The sequence below is a fragment of the Erigeron canadensis genome, chromosome 1 (genome assembly GCF_010389155.1).
Source record: "Erigeron canadensis isolate Cc75 chromosome 1, C_canadensis_v1, whole genome shotgun sequence".
NCBI lineage: Eukaryota > Viridiplantae > Streptophyta > Magnoliopsida > Asterales > Asteraceae > Erigeron > Erigeron canadensis.
Window position 1 is genome coordinate 11,906,150 of NC_057761.1, and position 17,756 is coordinate 11,923,905.

The 17,756-nt window shown below is 40.2% G+C and overlaps 1 pseudogene; it reads left to right on the forward strand.

Annotated features, from left to right (window-relative positions):
* The window catches only part of LOC122579425, a 142,245-nt pseudogene that overhangs the window by 41,528 nt on the left and 82,961 nt on the right, over nucleotides 1-17,756 (forward strand).

Below are 17,756 nucleotides of genomic sequence, written 5' to 3' on the forward strand. Positions count from 1 at the left end.
TATCCTTTGCTGTTCGTTGCAGGAGCCTTCATCGTGAATGGTCCTTCATATCTCAGCCATTATGTTAAGGCCTTTGTACCGATAGAGGGGTATGTCATCAAGCCCCCCAGTCTGAGGTGATATGTTTCGCGAGATGTATATTGCCTTGGACTAAATCTAATCGTTCTTCATTCTTTGGGGGGTTGTTTATGAAAATTGATTAAAGACCGCCTTAGTTACCTTTCAATATCCAATTAAGGGGGTAGGTTTGCACGAATCCCTAGGAAAGCGATCAACGGGCGAAAACTCCATGCAGCCGATCATATAAATAGCCATACCACTTGTTTTTGACTTACTTTCTCTTTATTTTAGAAAAAACACTCCCCTTTCTCGTTCTAGGGTTTCTGCTGAGCACATCGTCCGATCACTAGGTACGCAACTGCTCCTTTGTTAATTTATGTCTTTGTCTTTTGATTCTGTATGTTCCGATGTTGAAAGGTGGTATTGAATCGACCGAGCAACTGTTATTTGGTCTAAATTAGAGAAGTTTGTGGATAAATATTTTCCTGGGAAAATATCATCGTTTCAAATACCATCTTACGGCGATACTATACTGACTCCCCCAGATGGGTATGTCGGTTTTTACATTAAATCAATAACTGATGGTAATGTCAGATACCCCTTCTCTACTTTTATGCTTGATGTTCTAGATTTTTTCGATATCCATATCTCTAATATCACACCATTAGGACTATCCAGAATAATTGCATTTGAAGTTATGTGTAGAGCATATGGTGGCGAGCCATCCTTAGATTTGTTTAGGTATTTTGCACAGACACATCCATATGGGGATTGGGTTACTGTGGGTAATCGTTCAAAAGCTGGTTGTTTTAAGAAAGGTGGTTTTGATATCGTGATTGGAAAAACAATTTTGTGTTTATGAGAGCATCTTTGATCCCTGCTGGTTATGAGGCTGTGATTGATAGGAAGTTATTGTGCATTCATAAAGATTTTGAAAATCCCTTTCCTGAATATGTGGTTGATGATTTGTGTGGGGAGATCCGAATGAATCCCATAAAGGTTGCTTGTTATCCTGATTATGTGTTGTATAAGGCAAGACTGATAGATGTCTTGCCACCTGGGCTGAATTTGGCTATTTGTGTTTACTGTCGAGTGGTCATTTATTTATGACATTTTGCTTTCTATTTTATTCAGATATGACTTTTAGGAAAGTTGTGAAGAAAGGTGTGAAGGAGGTGACCATAATACCTCACAATGAAGAACAGGGAAGCCTTGTTGCTGATGCTGGTTCGTCTGGTATTCAAAATGAGAATCTTGAGGTTTCGAGTGCGGTGAATCCTACCAACCTGAATGTTGATATGTCTGATGTCAAAGCTGTGCCTGCCTCTACCTCTAGCAGAGGTAAGAAGAAGAAGAGGGATGTTCCTGGATCAAGTGGTGCTCAGTCTGTTGCAGGGCGTCTTTTAAAGAAGAAAAAGGTTGTAGAGAGTGACAAAGATACTGTGTTTCGCGAGCCTGCTGCTCCAAAGTCAGGTGTGAATTTTTTTTTTCTGCTTCTTCTTTCTATTATTTTCTTTTCTTTTTTTTTTGACAAAAAATTCCTTCTTTGTAGACCTTCATGATCAAGAGATTCTAGAGTGGTTGAATGGTGAGGACATGATTGCAGAAGATGTCAAGAAAATTGACAATATGGACAATGAGACATTCCTTCGTGTCTTTAAAAAAGATCGTCAGTTCCATACATACCTTGATGCGGTTATTGCAAGGCGTTTTTCTAGGATGTCTGTTGATCTTAGGTCCAAGAATTTGGAGATGCATTCTTTGTCAACAACTATTGAAGATTTGAAGGCTAGAGAGGCCCGTTTTGTCACTACTGTTGAATCATCAGATATTGTTCAAGATTTGAGGCGACAAATTAATTTGTTGAAGGCAGATGCAATTGTTCATGATGAGGCAGTGTTGAAGTTGCAGGATGAGTTCGCCGCAGAGCGTGAGGTTGCCAAGTTGTTACGTGATCAAATTGATTTGTTGAAGGAGGACAGGGTTAGGTTGATTACAGAGGCCATTCCTCATGTGAGCAAATTTTTGTTGTATAGTGATGAAGTTGGGCAGCTGTTGGGGGAATTGACTTCTGCTGAGAGGGCATAAGAAAGGTCCACCGTGTTAGAGGAGTTTTCTACAGAGGGTAAGTGTGATCTTCGTTGCAGAGGTGATTTTGTTGCCATTGCTTCTCTGGACTTTGAGGTTGCTGACCAAAAATGGAAGGAAGCTTCTTTTCCGTTTTTAGAGAAGATTATTGATGATCCCAATGCTGCTGTGGATGACTTGCTCAAGATTACCCCCAGTGTGATTCAACCTGAGGTTGCTGCTAACCCCCAGTGATGCCGTGCGTGCCTTTGTCGTGGCGAATGTGCCCTTTTCGAACAATCTTCTTTTGATAACAGCTTGTAATGCTGTCTTGGATAATTTACTTTTAATGTTTGTAGATATTTGAAATTTGTGTCTTGTTAATATTAACCGTGTTTGCAGCTTTAGGAGCCGTCTTTTTTGCAGCTTGAATGCTGTCTTTCTCTTTTCTCTCTCTTTTTTTTTTCCAGCTTGAATGCCGTCTTATTTTGCACCTATTTGTTTTGCATGCTTGTTTTGTGTGGATATATCCGTAGGTTTCTATAGGACTATTGGTCCTTTTGTTCTCCGGAGTTTTATATTCATGGGTGTCCCCATTTTATTTTGAAATTTTTGTGGCGCATATTTTTGCGTCTTCTTTTTTCTTTTTCTTTCTTTTTTTTTTAAATAAAGGAGGAAGGAGGAAACAAAAAGCCTTTATTACATAAAAGTTGAGGTTACATACCATATCCTCTAGGCTTTGGAAAAAGAAAATGTAATGGGCCTTGTCAAATGGGCCATTCATTATTATCCATGGTATGGTCTGTCATTCATAGATATTTCACTACAGCTGTCTCGGTCTTCGTTAGAAAGCTTTTTGGCCTTTCCTTCTAAGGTTGCTATTCTTCCATTCGTTTCGTACTTGATCAGGCCGTGCATTACGGATGGAACCATTCCAAACTTTTGGATTCTGGGCCTGCCCAGAATTGCTTGAAAAGGTGAAGTTCCACTAACTACCGTGAATGTGATCTTCTCTTTTCGTTTCCAATGTCCCTTTACGATCGTTGTTTGCACAGATAATTTTCCCAACGGTTCGGCTGTGTCACCAGAGTACCCTTGAATCGAAGCCCCTGCCTTTCTGAAGTTCATTCGTGTCAAAGGATTTAGCTTCCAGAATACTTCTTCGTACAGGACATTGCACTCACTCCCGGTATCTACTACTATTTCTTTTGCCTTTGAGACCTCTAGGAATGCTGAAATTATTAGGGGATCTCTGAAGATTCTGCCATTATAGATGGGTGGGAAAGTGATGCTGGGTACGTTCCCCCTGTAGGGCCTTCGATACGAGTATCCAATCTTTTTCTTCATGAAAGTGTAGATAGTTTTGTCGGGGACTTTCTTTTTGTCATCTGTCTCATCTTCCTTCTTAGGATGTTGCTGTTGTCTAACGCTTTTCACCAAGTGTGACAGCTTTCCTTCGTTGATTGCTTCTTCGATTGCTTTTCTTAATTGCCAACATGTATTCGTGTCGTGGCCATAATCCCTGTGAATCTCACAGTATTTTTCGGGGTCCTTCCTATTTTTGCAGCTCAGCCTGGGAGGTGTTGGAAAGGTCTTTGCGACACTTTCAGTGAGGAGTATCTCCTTCGGACTCTTATGGAGTTCCGGTAGGTTGACCTTCAAATATCCTTTTTCGTCCTTGTTGTACGGGCCGTATCTTGGCCTTTCTCTATCGTTATTCCATTTCCCTTTCCTATTCGTCTGAGTCTCCTTGTCCCGGGTCGGGCTAATGTCCCTTCGGCGCGGTATTCCTTGCATCAAGGTAACGTGCGCTCTTTTCTGAACGGCTTCGTAAGTTTTCGGGAGGTCTCTATACAGAAATTCAACGAGTGCCGATATCCTTTGTGACTCGGGAAGATCCACGATATCTTCTGTTTCGGTGGTGAACCTGTCGAGGAATGCCCTGCAAGGCTCTGTTTCCCTTTGCTTTACCCCATGGGCTGCCACATGGAGTTTCTTATGTTTCTTCTGTTGGCTGAAGCAGACTCTAAATTTTTCCTTAAGGTCCTCGAAGCTAGTGATGGACCTTTTCGCCACGCTTTTTAGCCATTCTCTGGCATCCCCTTCGAGCGCATACCTGAACATCCGACACACAACCGATACGTTCCAGACCTTCATTTCGGCCACGCCTTCGAATGCTTCAATGAAGTCATCCGGGTCACTTTTCCCTTTGTATGTTCCGTGATGAGAGGGGTATTTTAGATCTTTTGGGAGGGGATAGTTCTGTATCCATGCGATGAATGTTTGTTTTCGACGTTTCCCCCTACCATTTGCAATTCTAGGGCATTTTGATACACCGGAGCCCCCCAGTTCTGTGGTCCGTAGGGTCCTGGTGCAGAGAAAGGAACGATATGTTGTGGTGGATAATACTGATGGAACTGTGGCTGCCCTGTTTGAGGATTTTCGTAGGCCCCTCCGATGGGTCGGATGCCATATGGTTGGGAAACATGTTGTGAACTTCCCGCTCCATTCATGCCTTCGTATCCAAAGCCCTGCGGTATGGGATAACTTTGTCCCGTAGGACCCTGCGGGATCTTCCCTGAAGGCCCTGGTTGACCTTGGCCCATGGGCCCTAAGAGAATAGAGCCTGGGAGCGCATGGAAGGTCGGGCCCACGTACTGTTGTGTCCCTTCGGTGGGTACTCGAAAGATCAGAGCAGAAGACCCGACATGGGTTTGTCCTTAATTTTGATGCGTTCTAGCCGAGACTCCTGAATGGCCTCCGGGCGGTATCTCATGTCTTGGAGGTGCGTTACCTGTCGCATCAGGCCCTCTCGGGGTCGGTTCAGATCGGGGCACGTTAGGAGTGTGGTTGTCCTGTCCCACAGCGGGGACGTCGCCTCTAAGATTGGCTTCGGGCGCCGTGTTCCCTGCGTCTTCTGGTTGTGTTTGGTGTAGAGGTGTTCGAGGTCTTAAACCTTCGCTTCCCAGGCCAAACCCATAACCTTCTTCGGGTCGAAATCTTGGATTCCGCGGATAACGCCGAAGCCCTCTCGGGGGGGGGGTATCAGCGTCGTAGTCGTCGTCTGTTTCCCCGTCAAAGTTCAGCGTCCTGGTGACGCTATCGAGTGCTCCCGTTCTCCTGAGATACCTGATGGTACGGCTAATGTGGCCATAATTTCTAATGATGTAGTCCGGATCGAACAATTGCAGGGGTCCGGACGTGGACCCTAGTACAAATTCCCTTCGTCCCTCCGATGTTTGTTCGGGGCGACTAGTGTTGATGTCAGCTCCATGATCGACGGGTTGGCCATCACCCCCAGCCGCTTCGGTTGTGGGTCCGGACCCTGGGTGGGGTTTTCGGAGTTTCCATTTTCGTTGGTTTGTTGGGAGTTCTGACCAAACCCTGGCGGGACATCAGCCATGTCTCGATTCGATACAGAAAACAATGCCTACACTGGTTATGTGATGTGGGTCCCACGGATGGCGCCAAATGTTTGCGCACCGAACCAAGGTTTATGTGATGTGGATTAAAGGGTGATTGAGCTCGTTTATTGGCGATTCCCCGAAGGTAGAGTTGGTCTCTTTACGCCAGTTAAGTTTTCTTTATATTCGAGTAAATGTCTTTAGTAGGTCTTACGGCTCTCCTTTTATAAGAGAAGTGTTCTTGAGGAACAAGTAGGCCGCTTAGGGTTTCCTAAGTCTTAGGCCGGGGATATAATTTCCCAAATTTTCAGTTGGGGATGATAAGATCAAATCCCTACTTTATAGGGGAATGATTCTTATCCTTTGCTGTTCGTTGCAGGAGCCTTCGTCGCGAATGGTCCTTCGTATGTTAGCCATTATGTTAAGGCCTTTGTACCGATAGAGGGGTATGTCATCAGAAAAGGTCATGGTAGAGGCCATGGTGGTCGTGGTGTTGGCCGTGGTGTTGGCACGGGTCATGTTAGAAACCCTGATTTGGTCACAATCTTAACTGAACACTTGGCAGCTACAATGCCAACTATTGGGAATAAGTGGCTACTACAATGGGCGCTGTTCCAAATCAGAATCAAGGAGGAGCACCTGAAGATGTAGTGGAACCGGTAAAGGTTGAACTGGAGCAAGTGAATCAGGAACAAATAAGAGGACTTCAACGCCGAAGTAGTGTTTGTTGGGGATGGTGTGTATGTAAGCCAAGGGCCCAGGAGATTCCCCAGAAATGATGAGTATGCAGTGGGACGAAGAAGTTGCACTTACACTAAATTCAAGAAGTGAGGTCCACCTGATTTCAATGGAAAAGGAGGAGCAAGTTTATTTATGAAGTGGTTGGAGAAGATGGAGGCTGTAATGGATATAAGTGAATGTTCACCACATCAGAACGTGAGATATACTGCAGGTTCCTTTACCGATGATGCACTGTCTTGGTGGAACACTCTGTTAGGATCTCGTGGGAGAACTGCTACTTTGGAAACACCATGGGGTGAGTTTAAAGAGATTATGAAGAGTCGCTTTTGCCCACTGAATGAGATGCAGAAGATTGAACAAGAGGTTTGGCATCATGCAATGGTAGGAGCTGGACATGTAGAGTATCCCAGCAAGTTCCAAAAATTAGCTAGATTGGTACCTCACTTGGTAACCTTTGAGTCAAAGTTGATTGAGAGATACATCTATGATCTTATCCCTCAGATTCATAACACTATGACAGGCATTCCTCCTTATACGATTGAAGAAGCTATCCGAAGAACTGGTGCTATGACCGATGACTGATGTTCAATATTTTATACCATTTCCCACATGACTTTAGAACCAGTTATTCATTATTTTTATAGTTTTATATTCAACTTGCGATGCTTTGAGGGTGTGTTAAATGTTTCAGGTTGAAAATTGATTAGACGAATGAATTGGTTAATTTTGATGACATATGGAAGAAACAGGAGAAGGATTCGGTCAAAATCTAGTGAAAGACGAAGAAAACGAATTCTGGAGTGTGTAACTCCTGTTACTAAACTAACGACCGTTACTAAGGAATTTTCTGAAATCCCTGTAACGGGCAGTTAAGACAATAACGGCCGTGAGCTTTGCATTGGCGTGTAACGCCCGTTACTGGGCTAACGCCCGTTAGGCCCGAAGAAGCCGTGTAACACCCGTGACTTGACTAACGGCCATTACACGAGGATTTTGTATATATGCACAATTAGGGTTCTGAATTATGGGACGAATTTTGATAGAATTTTTCTTGAGTTTCTCATACTTTCTAGCACTTTGGAGCAAACGAGTTGTGAGGGTTTTTCATCTTTTTAGCTTCGGATTGTAATCATGATTGCTACCGGATATTCTTTAATCTTTTTGTATAATATGATTTCTTCTCTATTTGTTTGTTCTTGTGTTTTAATTATGAGTAGCTAAATCTCCTGCACCCGCTTGGGTAGTAAGTATGTCATAGGTTCGTTTTAATGTTACTTGCAAGTGTTGAACAAGATTTTTATGTTTAATCGTAGATCCACATTTATTTGGGTTTAAATATTGTTTTCATCTTTTTGGCGCCGGTGCCGGAGACTTAAGTTTAAGTATTGTTAAATTTAGTGGTTCGATCCTTTTAAGTCCCAACTATTACTAGATGAGTGTTGAAGACACCTCTATGTCAATGGTGAGTGTACTTTGCAACACAATCACTTAATCTGGACGAGGCCAGTTTAGAGTGATTGTGTACCAGGTTAACCGGAGAGTTACTTATTAAGGTGACAGTCGGAATAAATAAATACAAAGCAATAAATGAATGACAAATATTTATAATTGGTGAGACAATATGTAATTTTCAAGTGTATTTTATTTATTGATTGTTAAGTAAAATACAAGGTTGTTGCGGAACCAAGATAATACAAAGATGTAAATATCGTAACAACCTATGAAATACAATTGATCTATACTTGGAAATTCTCCTAACAATCGAAACACTTAAAGTTGTGAAATGTTCCTTTTTGCGATTGAGAGAATATTGCACAAGTTCACCAATATTGCAGAATGTATGTGTTCGCAAAGTTAATGAAATGCTTGGGCAAGGACCTCTATTTATAGTCGAAGTATGAGCATTGGGATCTCAACTTCGAAGTACAAATATGGTTGACAGCACACAAAAGTATTAGTAAATAATCCTTTGTATGTGCTAAATAAAGTAAGACAAAAGGTTACTTTATTCAACCACTCTACATCTTTGCACTTTTATCCACAGACAAGATTATTGTCCGGTTAAAAGGATGTAGTGTAAAAGGTCCTCCTCGTAAAGCTTTGTAAAGGCATTTACACTGAAGGATCTCCAGTTAATTGATCTGGTGAAATGTCAACTGGGCTTCGCTGCCATTGCTATTTCCTTTCTTCCACTTGTTGTCTTCGACTTCAACTGGAAGGTCTTCAGATTTATGTCTTCAGATCTTAACTGGAGGAAGTCATCAGTTGCTTAACCTGTACAATGCAACTGGACTTCTAATATTTCGGACAATTCTTCATTCTCTCCAGATGCAGCAGGAGAGCTCCAGTTTATAGCCAAAACTGGACCTAACAATCCTTTCTTGCATTCATTTGTGAGGAAGTTAGTTGCTTTATTAGATAGCTTTTATTTTTGTTTTTAACTTATTCCTTTTTGTCCCTGGTGCGGTTAACGTTTTGTCTTGTGGTGATTGTGCACGTTTTTAGTAGTTGATAAACACAAGAGCTTATGGAAAATCTTTGGTCAGTCCTTAGTCTAATCCAGGAAGAGCCAGACATCTCTTAGTATCACTTAACAACACGGAGACCTCTACATCTAACAGGATAGAGCCAGAAACTGCAGAGCAAGTCCAAGAGGACATTGATTTGGATCAACATTATTCGAAGAAAGATTCACCCACAGGGATCCATTTCAGCACTAATTTCTTAGAATCAAGTGGTGTTTTAAAATCAGGTGATAGTTCAGAAGAGGAAGATAACAAGGACATTCTATACCTGGTTCAGCAGTAATTCTTTGGGTAAATTAACCAGTTCAAGCAAGAAGAACGGGTGATAAAGAACAACCAATCAACTCCAACAACCGTCTTTACAGGGATCGAAGGAGAAACATACCGGCCAACCATGGCAATGCTATTCGTTCTCCCGCCACTGGGATCTTAAAGGAACTCATCTGAAGAGTGTTGAGGAAGAGAAGTTCGATGGAGTAACAAACAGTCATCCTTATGGCCATTTGGAAAGGTTTGAAAAGAGTTGTAGGTTTTACAATTATGGCGAAAGATAGAATGATATCGTGAAACTTGAGCTCTTTCCACTTACTCTTTGTGGAGAGGCAAAACCTTGGCTCAAGGAACAACTGGATGATTTGTACTCCACATGGGCTGAACTTCGGGAAGGCTTCATTGATGAGTTCTATTCTATAAGAACTCAAAGTCAACTGGAGAATAAGATCAGGGCATTCACTCAAGAAGCTGGTGAAGATGTAGTTGATGCTTGGAAACAGTACAAGGAAATGCTCTGAAATTTTCCAGGTCATAATATGAATACTGAAGCAGTGGTTGAGATCTTCTATGATGGTTTGCTTAGGAAAACTAGAAGGGAACTTGCAGCTGCGTTCGGGGGTAGTTTAAATAATGTGACTCCAAGTGAAGGATATAAAATCTTGGATGACATGGCTAAGAAGTTCTCTGTCTGAGAAGAAACTCAAAGTAGGAGATCCGCGAGTAAGACTGTTGCTAAGTTGGAAAGTAGTGAAGAGTCGAGTTTGGTTGCTGAAGTCAAAGCACTCTCGAAGCAAATGAATGAGAGGTTTGGTAACTAAGATGCAAGGTTTAAGAGTATTGAGAAAGATATAAAGGGCATAGCGGATGGATGTGACTACTGTGGAGATATGCACTACTCGGAAGATTGCCCGGATAAGCTGACTCGGGATACTATAACCAGAACACCGGTTATAAAAACCGGCAATTGGGTGGTTCTTATCCCTCATCTTCATTTAATAATGCTAATAATTACCCTGGGTTTGGTGGCAACAAGTTCAGCAGGTTTAGCAATCAGCAAAACGCAAACGCTGAGTTGAGAGACATCATGAAGGACTTGGTCGGTGCTCAGAAAGCAACCAACGAGAAGGTGGAAGAACAAAACAAGAAGATGAGTTCGCAATGGGATTCCATGACTACTCGTTTGGACGGTTTGGCTCATAAGCTTGAGCAAAGTACAAAGAGCACTCAGGCGACATTTCAAGATATAGAAGCTAAACTTGAAAGGCTAGGAAACTCCAATAGGCAGCCCGGTACTCTACCGAGCAACACCTAGCAAAATCCTAGGCCATAGCAGAATAATCAGGGATCCGGACAGAAGTACAACCATCTGAATGCTTGAAATGAGCAAGTCAATGCAATCACAACAAGAGCAGGTAATACTTATAACTATGCAAATCCTTTCCTTTTGTGCAGGTTGAAGCTGAAGAAGCTGTTGATGACACCGGCCGTGAAGACACCGGCCGAACCCAGCCGTGAAGACACCGGCCGTTCCATCAATGTCCATTGAGAAACCAGTTTCGGCAGAACCACCGGTTAAACCATATCAACCGAAGATACCATTCCCTCAACGGTTGAAGACAGGGAAGATCAAGGAGAATTTTAAAAAGTTTGTGGATTTAATCCAAAATATTAACATTACTCTTCCTATAGTTGACCTCCTTGCAGGTATGCCTAACTATGCAAAGCGATGATCAAGAATGAGATTCCCCCAAAATTGGAAGATCCAGGGAGTTTTCTTATCTCTTGTGCTTTTGGTGCTTTTCTATGCAAGGCATTGACCGATCTTTGGGCCATTATTAATTTAATGCCTTATTCTGTCTACAAAAAGTTGTCTTTAGGTGCATTGACCCCAACCCACATGAGCATTAGGCTCGCAGACCGATCATTCCAATATCCCACGGGGATAGCGGAAAAGATGCAGATTAAGGTGGGTTATATGATTTTCCCAGTTGATTTTGTTATTCTAGAGATGGAGGCGGATGTTAATGTCCCTTTAATTCTCGGCCGACCGTTTTTCATGACCGCGGATGCTATCATTCGTGTTAAAGCTAAGGAGATTTCCTAAAGGGTTGGCGATGACCGGGTTGTTTTTAATGTTGATAGAGCTCTTAAGCATCCTTACTCATGTGATGAATCTTGTTTTAGGATTGATGTAGTCGAAGAAGAAGAAGCTTTGGAAAAGGAGCTTATGGATTTCTTGGATATGGAAGAAGATGAAGCATTTCTAGCTTGTAGTGAAGAAGAACAAGAATTGGTTGGTGAGATGGTGCAGGAGATCACGACGTTGAGTGTTGATGAAATGCCACCGGAAGATGAAACATTTGAAGAGATCACTATTGATGATAGAAGACGAGTGTTAACTTCGATAAAGAACCCTCCTACCGATTTGGAACTCAAACCACTTACGGACCATCTAGAATATGCATATCTTGAAGGTACGTCTTTCTTACCCGTGGTCATTTCGTCCTCACTTTTGGAGGATGAAAAGTCTAGACTTATGACCGTCCTTAAGGCCCATAAAAAGGCCTTTGCATGGAAAATTTCCAATATCCAGGTATAAGTCCAGAATTTTGTAAGCACACTATAAATTTTATTGATGATTTTAAACCGGTTATGCAAAGGCAACGTAGATTGAACCCGAACATGAAAGATGTGGTAAAAAAAGGGATAATTAAATTGCTTGATGCGGGAATCATATTCCCCATATCTGATAGTTCATGGGTAAGTGCAGTACATTATGTACCAAAAAAGGATGGGATGAGTGTAGTCTTAAATGAAAAGAATGAATTGATTCCCACTAGAACTGTCACGGGGTGGAGGGTATGTATTGATTATCGGAAATTAAACGATGCAACCCTCAAAGATCACTTTCCCTTGCCCTTTATTGATCAAATGCTCAAACGGCTCGCTAGAAACGAGTATTTTTGCTTTTTAGATGGGTTCTCCGGGTACTTCCAAATACCCATTGACCCCAAAGACTAAGAAAAGACCACGTTTACCTATCCCTATGGCACTTATGCTTATAGTAGGATGCCATTTGGTCTTTGGAATGCCCCTGGAACTTTTCAAAGATGTATGATTGCCATTTTTCAAGACATGATCGAAACTTCCATGGAAGTTTTCATGGATGATTTCTCTGTTTTTGGTAGTTCTTTTGAGAATTGTTTAGAAAGTCTTGATAAAATGCTTGAAAGATGTGAAAGGGCACACTTGGTCTTAAATTGGGAAAAATGTCACTTTATGGTGCAGGAAAAGATTGTGTTGGGACATAAAGTTTCTAAAGCGGGTCTAGAGGTTGATAAAGCAAAAATTGATGTAATCGCTGAATTGCCTCCACCGACCAATGTTAAATCAATTAGAAGTTTTTTGGGTCATGCCGGTTTTTATCATAGGTTTATAAAGGATTTTTCAGAAATAACCCGGCCAATGACCAAGTTGTTGGAAAAGATGTCCCATTTGTTTTTGATAATGAGTGTCTTAATGCATTTAACTTGTTAAAGAAAGAATTGACTAATGCACCAATTATGACTTCACCCGATTGGTCATTACCCTTTGAGTTAATGTGTGATGGTAGTGACTTTGCTTTAGGGGCCGTTTTAGGCCAAAGGGAGGATAAACATTTTCGTCCCATTTCTTATGCTAGCAAGACCTTGAATCCTGCCCAACAAAATTACACCGTTACTGAGAAAGAGTTGTTGGCTGTTGTCTATGTTTTTGACAAATTCCGTCCCTTCTTGGTTTTGAATAAGACTATTGTTTACATGGACCATTCAGCATTGAGGTACTTGTTTTCAAAACAAAATGCTAAGCCCCGTCTCATCCGTTGGGTCTTGCTTTTGCAAAAATTCGACATTTAGATCAAGGATAAAAAGGGGGCGAAAAATGTGGCAGTCGATCATTTAAGTAGGCTCGAAAACCCTCACCATGAGGACCTGCAAGAGCATAAGATTAATGATTATTTTCCCGATGAAGATTTGATGCAGGTACAAGGTGAAGAAGAACCATGGTTTGCAGACATTTCTAATTATCTTTGTGCTAACATTCTTCCTGAAGAAATGACATCTCAACAAAAGAAGAAATTCTTTTCTGAGATTAAGCATTATTTTTGGGAGGAATCGTATTTGTTTAGAAGGTGTGCAGATGGGATGATCTGGAGGTGTGTTTCCGGTGCTGAAACCCGGAAGATATTGGATTCATGTTACTATGGACCTACCGGTGGTCATTATGGACCGTCCGTGACCGGTAATAAGGAATATGATGCTGGATTTTATTGGCCGACCATTTTCAGGGAAGCAAAGACTTTGGTGGAAGTTTGTGATGCATGTCAACGTCAAGGTAATATCACTAAAAGAGACAAAATGCCTCAACAAATGATACATGTATGTGAGGTATTTGATGTGTGGGGGATTGATTTTATGGGTCCTTTTCCTCCATCACATAAGTTTCTTTACATTTTGGTAGCCGTTGATTATGTGTCCAAGTGGGCCGAGGCTAAAGCTCTTACGACTAATGATGCTAAAGTTGTAATTAAATTTTTGAAAATGTTGTTTAGTCGTTTTGGTGTAGCAAAGGCCTTAATTAGTAATCGTGGGTCACATTTCGCAAATCACCAACTTGCTAAGGTTTTAAAGAGGTATGGGGTGACCCACCGGTTCTCTACCTCTTATCACCCTCAAACAAGCGGCCAAGTGGAAAACACAAATAGAGCTTTAAAAAGGATTCTTGAGAAAACCGTTTAGGATAACTCCAAAATTTGGGCTAAGAAGCTTGATGATGCTTTGTGAGCGTTTTGAACCCCTACAAGACTCCAATTGGTACTAGCCCTTATAAGCTTCTTTATGGTAAAACTTGTCATCTCCTGGTTGAGATTGAGCACAAAGCCTATTGGGCTTTGCAAAATTGTAATATGGATCTAATTTTGGCTGGTGAGAAAAGGTTTTTGCAGTTGCACGAGTTAGATAAAATGAGGTTGCAAGCTTATGACAACTCCATGCTATACAAGGAGCGTACAAAAGCTTGGCATGATAATAAGATCAAGAGGAAGGAGTTTAAAGTCGGTGACAAGGTGCTTTTGTTCCAAGTATAAACTTAAAGCACCAAAGCTCAAATCGAGATGGATTGAACGGTATGTGGTGAAAAGAAGTTATTTGTCCGGATATGTGGAGTTGTATGACAATGATGAGAGTTTTAATGTGAGTAGACAACGCTTAAAGCATTATCATGAAGAAGATGAAGAAAATGCGGAGGTGTTCGAAATTGGCTTTTATGCCATCTACAAGTGAAAGTAAAAGGTGATCTAGTCAAGCTAAGGACTCGTTAATAACTTAAGCGCTTCTCGAGAGGCAACCCGAGTTCGTTTTATTTTATTTTTCATTTTGTCTTTTTATTTTCTTTCCTTAAAATCCAAAAATCCATAAAAATTTTAAAAATTTAAAAACCCAAAAAGATTTTGTTTAATTTTTATAATTTTTTTTAATTATTTTTCAGTTTTTAATGTTGTTGTATTGAGAGTTGCAGGTCCGAAGGTCGTCCCGTGTGGTAAGGTAATCGTTTCGCGAAGGTATGTACAGGTGTCGTTAAATAGTTGGTCACGATCAGTCCTGTCGTCTGTTAAGTGTCAAATGTTCGTTAGAATGTGATTTCTCAAGAGGCGTGTAACGCCCGTTAGGAGGGGGGTTTTGTGTTTTGCTTGTAAAGGCCAGTTAGGTCTTGAACGGCCGTTAGTGCCCTTTTGATTTGTAACGCCAGTTAGTATAGTCATGCCCGTTACACGGCTTCATAGAGCGTAACGCCCGTTTCTCCTCTAACGACCGTTACACGCTGAATATATGGATAAGTAAGGTCGGTTGCAAGTAGAATCACAAGTCTAACACTTACAACAAAAGTCGAACGACATATATAAAAAAAAAAAAAAGAGAAAAGGGTCTAGGTTAATTAATTTTGTTCTCTCTTTTTCTTCCATTAATTCTTTAAGTCTATCTTCAATCCAAATCAGGTATGTGTTTCTTTAATCTTTTCTTTTTAATTTTCGTTTATTTATCTAGATTAAAGGAAGTTCTTGAGAAGATTGCGTGTGTTGGATTTAGGTTTAATGGGATATGGTTGTTTTGTTAATAATATATTGTAGAAGCCATATGCCTAGATTACATGATTAAGTTTTTAGTGGTTACTTCCCCATTATTTAGTTTAAGTGTGGGGGAATTCAAGTTTGTAGATTTTTGAAATTAATGGGTGCATCTTTGTTAAATAATTACTTAAATTGATTTTGTTATACTTAAAGTTTAATTTTCTTTAATTAGGGAATGAATTTTAATTTCATAATTTTCGTGATTAATTAACAAAATAAGGTTGAGACTGGATATGGATTTTGGTGATTTATTTGAACTACTTGGTTGTAATGATGGATTTAATTTATTAGTTAAATTGCTTAAATTGATTTTGTCAAAATTAAGGTTTTTGTTCTATTATATTATAGAAAGATTTTAACTAGATTATTTTTGTGATTTAACTTGTGGAATATGTTTTTGGGCGGTAAGAGTGATTGTAATGAGTTAATTTAAATGAGATCTTAATTAAAGTTTAAGTTGAAGAATTATGTTCTTGTTGAAGTTGTTTTGTAGCCTTATATGTTTTTGTTTAATTTTGTAGATGGCTACCAAGAGACAACGAGATACGCAAAGGGCTGCAGCTGTAACACCCCGCTAAAGCGGAATATACGGGATGCACAGATAAGCACAATTGCACACAGTACAAGTTCCAACACAGCCATTAATCATTAGCAAAGAACAGAAGTACGATAGTTATTACAGAACATAAGATGTACACAGAATAGTCAATGAACAAAAGACAGAACAAGTTGTCTTTAAGTACCAAGTCTTGAACAGAACTAGCAAGGGAAGTCTTCACAGCTCCTGATCTTGTACGCTTGAACAATCGCCAAATGAGATGAGCTTAAAGAGGAAGACTTCTATGCTAAAGATCTATAAGCCTAGCCTGAAAAGCATGTAAGTTCAAAAGGTCAACTACAAAAGTAGTTGGTGAGATCCACATAATGTACTTTTAGTTTACCTATACATATATATGTATAATAAGAACAAGATCATAAGTTTTGTACGTTGAACCAATGTACTTTGTAATAACAAGAACTAGATCAAGATCTGTACATGAAACATAAGTACTTTATAACAATAAGAACTCGGTAAAGAACTGTAACATTGAACATAAGTACTTTATAATAGCATGAATTGAACAAGTGATGTGTATTTTCTAGTCTTAAATTTATGAACACGAAATACCTAGCTACTGACTACTACACACTTGCGGGCAGTGAACCCGTTCGTATGCAATATAGTTGACTTGGTAAACCGAGGTCGAACACAAGGACTTAATAAGCAATTGTTACAGTAAAGTGATTCAGATTAAAAGGGGGTTTTGTGACCGAATTGTCACGTTGCAAAGTTAGTGAAGAAAGTCAGTAAACCCGGAGGATTAATCGCAAAGAGTATTTGATTGGTTGAATCTTAACACAGATTTAGAAATGAACACCTACTTGGATCAGCTCACATGCCAATCATCGGGTCTAAATATTACTTGCATTTGTTGAACGACTCAAAAATTAGACAAGATGAACTCCCGTTATACTTGAAACTTCAACTGCTCAAAACATAATTATTGCTCCCGCACTTAATTTCTCCTCTAAACAGTTAAGCATTAAATTCCTGAGTTGATTTTATGATTTAATCTTTTGAAAGCTTTCTCCCGAACTGCTTATTCGCCTAATCAGATCCCTCTATCATAGACGTTTACACATTCGAAATGAATTTAATTGTTTTTAATCTTTATCGTTGATTTCTCCCCAACTCCAACGATTTCAGGTTAATTATAGACAGATTAACCATTTCATAAATCAATTGACAATGATATAGATTTATCCCGAACGTCTAATTACAATTATCAATCAATTAATATAAAAGTTGAAAACAATATTTAATTCCAGATAAATGTGGATCTTCGATTAAACATATAAACCTTGTTCAACATTCACAAGCAACATCAATTCGACCCTATGACATGCTTACTACCCAAGCGGGTGCTAAAGATTTAGCTATTCATATTAAAAACACAAGAACAAACAAATAGAGAGGAAATCATATTATACCAAATGAATGACGATAATCCGGTAGCAATGATGATTACAATCCCGAGCTATAAAAAATAGGTGAAACCTTAATCACTTCTTTGCTCCAAAGTATTCCTAAGTATATGAAAAACTATCAAAATTATGCCAATTATTCGTCCAAAAGTGCAGAACCCTAACTAATCCTATGTACAAAACACACGTGTAACGGCCATTACTGGGATAACGGCCGTTACTTTTATACTTAAGGCCTAACGGGAGTTACTGGGCTAACGGCCGTTACTTTTATACTTAAGGCCTAACGGGAGTTACTGGGCTAACGGCCGTTACTCTTCAGTTGATTTATAACGGCCGTTAGTTCTCTAACTGCCAGTTACAGGAGAAACCACAAACCACCTATGTAACGGCCGTTACTGGGCTAACGGCAGTTACAACTTCCAGATTTCGTTTTCTTCGTCTTTCGCTCGATTTCACCCGAATCTTTCTCCCGTTTCTTCCTTAACTCATCAA